Raw genomic sequence first — 7,420 nt, 5'->3', positions numbered from 1 at the left:
TATACATATTCTTCAATTTGTACGAAAATAGCCTCTTTTATTCTAGGTTATTGACTTCTTTTCTTCTTGATTTTTCTCCTTTCTGGATAAAATAAATACATCATTACACTGCTTCAAAGTAATATTAAGAAACTTATTATAGCTAAAAAAATAAAAAAAAATATTTAGATTTTTGAAAGAGTTGATTAGCAATTTGATCTCATAGTTGTTATATGAATACTTCATGTAAGCGTAAACAACCTTTTTTCCACCAAAAAAGTTTCAAAATATCACTTTTATAAATCTCAATGATTATCCTAACAATTGGATGGATAGGATTGGAAAGTGTAGTTTAAGTCATTAATTTAAATTAAAAGATCACATTACATATCTAATATATGTAAATATATTGTTATGAGTCAAGCGTTTGCCATTCATTAATTAATAAGCTCAACAACTTATTTCTATCCTATGTAAGACCGTAATATTATATATAATTAAGCATCGGAAAAGACAATGAATACACCTTTATTCTACACTAATGAATTGCTTTTGTCTAAAATCTAAAGTGATCTAAATGCATAAGAATTTTTTAAGAGTTTTCTGTGTGTAATAATAGACTTAAGTTTGTCATTTTACAAATGAGAAGAAACATCACTATAATATTTGTTATGGGTAAAATTACATTGATATTAGTACCACTAATAATAATGAGCTGCCAGTTTTATCAATCAAAGTTTAGCAAGAGTTAAAAGACAAAATAATTTTAGCTGCCTAGACCAAACCAACTTAAGAGCATTTATATCAATCATATCTCATTTTAAGATAAAGATTAGAGAGTGATCCCCACGTGTCAAGATAACTTGTAAAAATATTCATTACATTGACCTCAAAGGTATAAATAGACACCACTCTTCATGAAAAAGAGAGGTCGGACATATGAGAGCTGGGCACACATTCAAGTTTCAACCATTATTTTTTCTCTGTAAACAAAACATTACTTTGTTTTTGTACGTCTTACAAGCGATATCAGATAAATAGTTAGAGAATAATAAAATAACAATTGATGTATGATTCGCGTTAAGTATCCAAACCACTAAAAAGATCTCTCTTGCTAATCTTTTATTTATGTTTCTTCAAACATATATCACCATTGTACCATAATTAACTCACATAATCAATTCACGTGTAATTTCTAGGATCTTCTTAACACTTTGCACATGCAAGGTCATCGGTGTCAAAATCACGCATCAATAGTTTGACCCTAGAAGGAGGGCTCCTGATTCACATCAGCTCTCCATGTTTTTCTAGCAAGTCTCAAATTCTTCAGCAAATTTCAGCTTCTTTTCACGTCATCAAATGTGAAAATCTGAGCAGGATAAAGTCTGAATCTGGCAATGCGATAAACACAAGATTGTAGTCCTTCAAGTTAGCTTTCCGATGGTCCAAGAATCATCCAAATCCAAGGTATATAGCTCAAGTTATTCTCAAAATACTGAAACTTGTTCCAGAGCAAAACTCTCAAATTGCATGGCCAGATCTCTTAGATCACACGCATTAGAGCTCTCAGATCACGTGGCCATATCACTCAGATTGCGCATATCAGATCTCCTAGATCGCGTGGCTAAATCGCTTAGATCGCATGCATAAGATCTCCCAGATCACATGGCTAGATCGCTCAGATCACGTGCATTCAATCTCTTAGATTGTGCGCATTAGATCTCTTAGATTGTGCGCATCAGATCTCTCAGATTGCACGTATGAGATCACTCAGATCGGGCGTATAAGATCTCCTAGATTGCTCAGATCTCACGCATCAGATCTCTCAGATCGTGCACATAAGATCTCTCAGATTACGCGTTCAGATCTCTCATATCAGATCAAGCTCCTAAGCTCTCTAGCTCCTAAGCTATTGAGCTCTCAAAGCACTTAGATCACTCATTCAAGATCATTCAGATCAAGCTTTCGAGTAGCCAGTCTGTGCTTTCGAGCACCCAAATCGTGCTTTTGAAAGCACCCAAATCGCGCTTCTGAGCAGCCAGATCATGCTTTCGAGCAACCAGAACACGCGTTTTTTACCTCCCAGATCATGCTTCCGAGTGCTCAGATCACTAAGATCGTTCAAACCTTGTGTTCTCATATCAAGTTCCACGTTTTCTAATCGAACTCTTTGTGTTCTCAAATCAAGCTCTACACTTTTTGATCGAACTTCTTCTATTCTCAAATCAAGTTAATGCTTTTTGATCAAACTTCTTTTGTTCTCAAGTCAAACCCCATGCTTTCTAATTGAACTCTTTGTGTTCTCAGATCAAGGTCTGCCCTTTCTGATCGAACTCTTTATGCTCTCTAATAGAGTTCCTTATACTCTTTGATNATAGACTTAAGTTTGTCATTTTACGAATGATAATAAACATCACTATAATATTTGTTATAGGTAAAATTACACTGACATGAGCACCACCAATCATAATGAGTTGCCAATTCCATCCATCAAAGTTTAGCAAGAGCTAAAAAACAAAATAATCTTAGCTATCAAGACCAAACCGACTTAAGAGAATTTATATCAATCATATCTCATTTTAAGATAAGGATTAAGGAGTGGTTCTCACGTGTCAAAACAACTTACAAAAACACTCGTTACATTGATCTCAAAGGTATAAATGCACACCACTCTTCATGAAAAAGAGAAGCCAGGCATATGAGAGTTGGACACACATTCAAGCTTCAACCATTATTTTTTCTTTGTAAACAAAACATTACTCAATTTTTGTACTCTTACAGACAATATCAGAAAAATAGTCAGAAAATAATAAAATAACAGTGGATGTAGGATTCGCTTTAAGCATCCAAACCACTAAAAATATCTCTCTTGTCAATCTTTTATTTGTGTTTCTTAAAACATATATCACCATTGTACTACAATCAACTCTCGTAATCAATTCACGTGTAATTTCTAAGATCATCTTAGCACTTTGCACTTGCGAGGTCGTTGGTGTCAAAATCATGCATTAACAGTTTAGCGTTAAAAGGAGGGCTTCTAATTCACATAAACTCTCCATGTTTTTCCAATAAGTCTCAAATTCTTCAGCAAATTCCAGTTTCTTTTCACTTTATCAAATACAAAAATCTGAGTAGGATAAAGTCTGAATCTGGAAATATGGTAAACACAAGATTGTAGCCCTTCTAGTAAGCTTTCTGATGGTCTAAGAATCATCCAAATCCAAGGTTTATAGCTCAAGTTATTGTCAAAATACTTAAACCTATTCTAGATCAGAACTCTCAGATTCTGTGGCCAGATCTCTCAGATCACACGCATCAGAGCTCTCAAATCACGTGCCTAGATTGTTCAAATCGTGCACATCAAATCTCCTAAACCGTGTGACTAGATCGCTCAGATCGTGTGCATCCGATCTCTTAGATAGTGTGCATCAGACCTCTTAGATCGTGAAGCTCTCTGATTGCACGGATCAGATCTCTCAGATTGGGCGCATCAGATCACTCAGACCGGGCGCATAAGATCTCCCAGATTGCTCAGATCTCACGCATCAGATCTCTCAGATCACATGGCCAGATAGCTTAGATCACTCACATCAGATCTCTCAAATCGCATAGCTAGATCGCTCAGATCTCTCAGATCGCGTGCATCAGAACTCTTAGGTCACACATATCAGATCTCTCAGATTGCTCAAATTGCATGCATCAGGTCTCTTAGATTGCATGATCACATCTCTTAGATTGGCGGCTAGATCGCTCATATCGTGTGCATCAGAGCTCTTAGATCGTACACATCAGAACTCTCAGATAGCGCACATCAGATCTCTCAAATTGGCGCTCAGATCTCTCATATTAGATCGAGCACCTAAGCTATCGAGCTCCTAAGCACTCTAGCTCCCAAACTATCGAGCTCTCAAAGTGCTTAGATCACGCGTTCAAGATCATTCACATCACGCGTTCAAGATCATTTAGATCAAGCTTTTGAGTGGCCAGTTCGTGCTTCCAAGCACCCAGATTGCACTTCCGAGCAACCAGATCGTGCATCCGAGCAACCAAATCACGTGCTTCCAATCTCCTAGATCATGTTTCCGAGTGCTCAGATCGCTAAGGTCATTCAAACCTTATGTTCTCATATTAACCTCTGCGTTTTCTGATCGAGCTCCTTGTGTTCTCAGATCAAGCCCTGTGTTTTCTAATCAAACTCCTTGTGCTCTCGGATCAAGTTCCGCACTTTCTGATTGAACTCTTTGTGCTATATGTTTTCTGATCGAAGTTTTTCTATTCTTAGATCAAGCCAACACTTTTTTATCAAACTTCTTCTATTCTCAAATCCAACCCCGCGCTTTCAAATTGAACTATTTGTGTTCTCAAATCAAGTTCCACCCTTTCTAATAGAACTCCTTATACTCTCTAATCAAACTCCTTATACTCTATGATCGAGCTTATAAGCTCGCTTATTTGCTTGAGGGCTATAAGACAGGAAAAGTAAACTGATTTTCTCCCCATTTTTTCTCATTTTCTAATCTGCCAAACACGCTGCTAACTTTCTTCTTTTTGACAAATATCTCGATGACCATCTAGTCATCTTCAATTAGGCTATGAAGAGTGTACGAGATCTTTTATTCTATATATCCAATATAAACTAAGCCTATGAAATTATACGGGAAACTTCAATAGGAGAAAGTTACAAAAAATATAATCATAGCTAGAAACTATAATGCAAATTGATGGTCAATATCACATGTTTACCTTATCATGTAATTAATTTGCTTCATTTATCTTTAATTTTAAATCAATCAATTATGTATTGACACTAAAATTTGTATAAACGAGATTGTATAAAAAAAATGTACATATTCTTCAATTAGTACGAAAATACCTTCTTTATTCTAGGTATTTGACTTCTTTCTTCTTCGCTTTTCTCCTTTTTGGGTAAATAAATACATCATTACACTACTTCAAAGTAATATTAAGAACTTATTATAGCTATAAAAAATTAAAAAATTAGAAATTATTTAGATTTTTGAAGAATTAATTAGCAATTTGATCTCATAGTTGTTATATGAATACTTTGTAGTCTATTTTAAAAAGTTTAAATATCACTTTTGATACATCTCAATGATATCCTAATAGTTGAGTGGATAGGATTGGAAAGATATAGTTAAGTCATTATATCAAATAAAAGATCACATTACATGATCTAATATATAAAATATATTGTTATGAGTCAAGCGTTTGCCATTCATTAATTAATAAGCTCAACAACTTATTTCTATCCTATGTAAAGACCGTAATATATATATAATTAAGCATCGGAAAAGACAATGAATACACCTTTATTTCACAATAATGATTGCTTTTGTTAAATATGAATGGTCTAAATGCATAAGGAGTTTAAGATTTTGTTTTGTGTGTAATTGGTGTGCTGCTGTAGGCACCAGAATTTAAAACCTTAAAATATAAAGCGTAGGTAGTGTAAGTAGGGTGATCCCACGAAAAGAGTGTCTAGCTGAATTGCTGTTATGTGAACAAGGCTGGGGGGTTCTGTGTGTAAACAGGAAACGTTCTTAGCAAAAACCAAAAACCAAAAAAAACAGTTCAATTCGGAAACAATAATATAACGAAACTTGGTCTCCGTCAACATCCACCCATCGGAAATCTTAAAACTGCTCATTGATGCAAAAAATAATCAATTCATACATTGAATAATACGTTGGAACGTACTTTCCTATCTCTCCTTTTTATTAATTAGGAAACAAGCGATCTTAATTAATCTTAACATAAACCAACCCTAGACAAGCGCTCAAGATTTACTTCTAGTGGCAGCCTTTTAGAATTAGGAGATCGATGAAGCTAAACCAACACAAACACAAGCAGTTGTATTAATTTAGTTGAATGTTCTTCATAAGGTTATTGAATTCTGACGCAGCAAATACTAACTAATTGCTTCCAAGTTGGAGGGATCAAACAATTAGAGGATTTGATATCAAACTTAGCGGTAGATTTTCAACAAATATACACTAGTAGGCCTCCTAGTAATTAAATGCATCAATCATGAAACTATGCACAGAATAACATTCAATACTCAAACACGAAAATGAAAGATAAATAACATAGATTAGATCTCACAGTTGGGATTCGAGGTCTCCGTTTCGCACGACCAAGTTACAAAAGTTTTAGCCGGTCATGGCCATCAACCAAAAATCAAAAGAAAGAAAAGTTACAGAGAAGAGAAGGAGAGCGTGGTCCTCCAAAACCTAATCTGATCTCCCTTAAAAAAAAACAGTTTTTAAGTATTTGAATTCCATCAATCTCACTACTATCCAAATAACATTAATCAATTTGATTTAATAATTGAAAATAAGATAAAGTACTAAAATAAAAATAGAAAGTGTGTGCGAGCTTTTACTTGTGTGCCACTTGTCGTCTAATATCTTCCAATAATAAACGCCCAACGTGAGTTTGCATGACAAGGCACACAAAATGTTTCCAGAACGGTCGGCAGTGCAGATGGTGTCAACTTTCAAGCTCAATTCCACCTTGATGCAGCGAGTATCATCTCAAAAATCAAACATGAAACGTGGTAGATCTATTTCTTGTAGAGTTTCACAGCATTTTGAACTCTCCAACGGGAGCTCGGATGAGAGAGTTATGCCCAGATTACGGAACAGTGGTTGAAACTGTCACGAATTCACTTAATTAGTTCCGTTTGCAATTAATGCTCCCATTTGCTTCTAAATCAAATAGAATAATAATCAGTACATGTAGGGCAACAAATAAGTAATAAATACCTAGACATAAGGGGGGTAATGCGACATTTTGCCTTCTCATTCAGAAAATACACCTTTATTCTATACTAGTGAATTGCTTTTGTCTAAAATCTAAAGAGATCTAAATGCATAAGAATTTTTTTAGAATTTTCTATGTGTAATAATAGACTTAAATTTGTCATTTTACAAAGAGTAAACGACATGGTCCCACCCAAGGTTTGGCGAATCTAAAAGTTCCCACCATTGGTTTCTTAAATTCCAGATTCCCACCTTTAAATTAACACTGTTAGGGTTTGACACAGTATATAATATGTTATTACCAAACTGCCCATTAACTTTTACTTTTGATTGTAGCGGCTAGATATCAGAAACCTCCCTAAAAGATGGAAGCTTGTCCATTGCACCCTACTAGCTGGGCAAACCCCAACCACCACAATCGGAACCATAGATCGGCCAAAGCCACGGCAGCAGCAGCGCGAAGGAGACTAGGAGCAGCACCCCAAACCCTCGCCTGACCGCCGCCCATTAGGTCAATCGGATTGCACAATTTCTGCGACTTTTCCTCTCACCCACCACCGCTCCTAGGCCATTTCCGGCCAATTCTGACATCACCAAGCTCTCCTGTTACCCCCATTAGAACCCCCACGCCACAATCACCAAACCCCCTCACACTCCCA

This window comes from Pistacia vera, unplaced genomic scaffold, assembly GCF_008641045.1.
Source record: "Pistacia vera cultivar Batoury unplaced genomic scaffold, PisVer_v2 Contig117, whole genome shotgun sequence".
In the NCBI taxonomy this organism is placed as follows: Eukaryota; Viridiplantae; Streptophyta; class Magnoliopsida; order Sapindales; family Anacardiaceae; genus Pistacia; species Pistacia vera.
The sequence above is the reverse complement of the archived record's forward strand: the minus strand, read 5'-3'. Positions refer to the sequence as shown.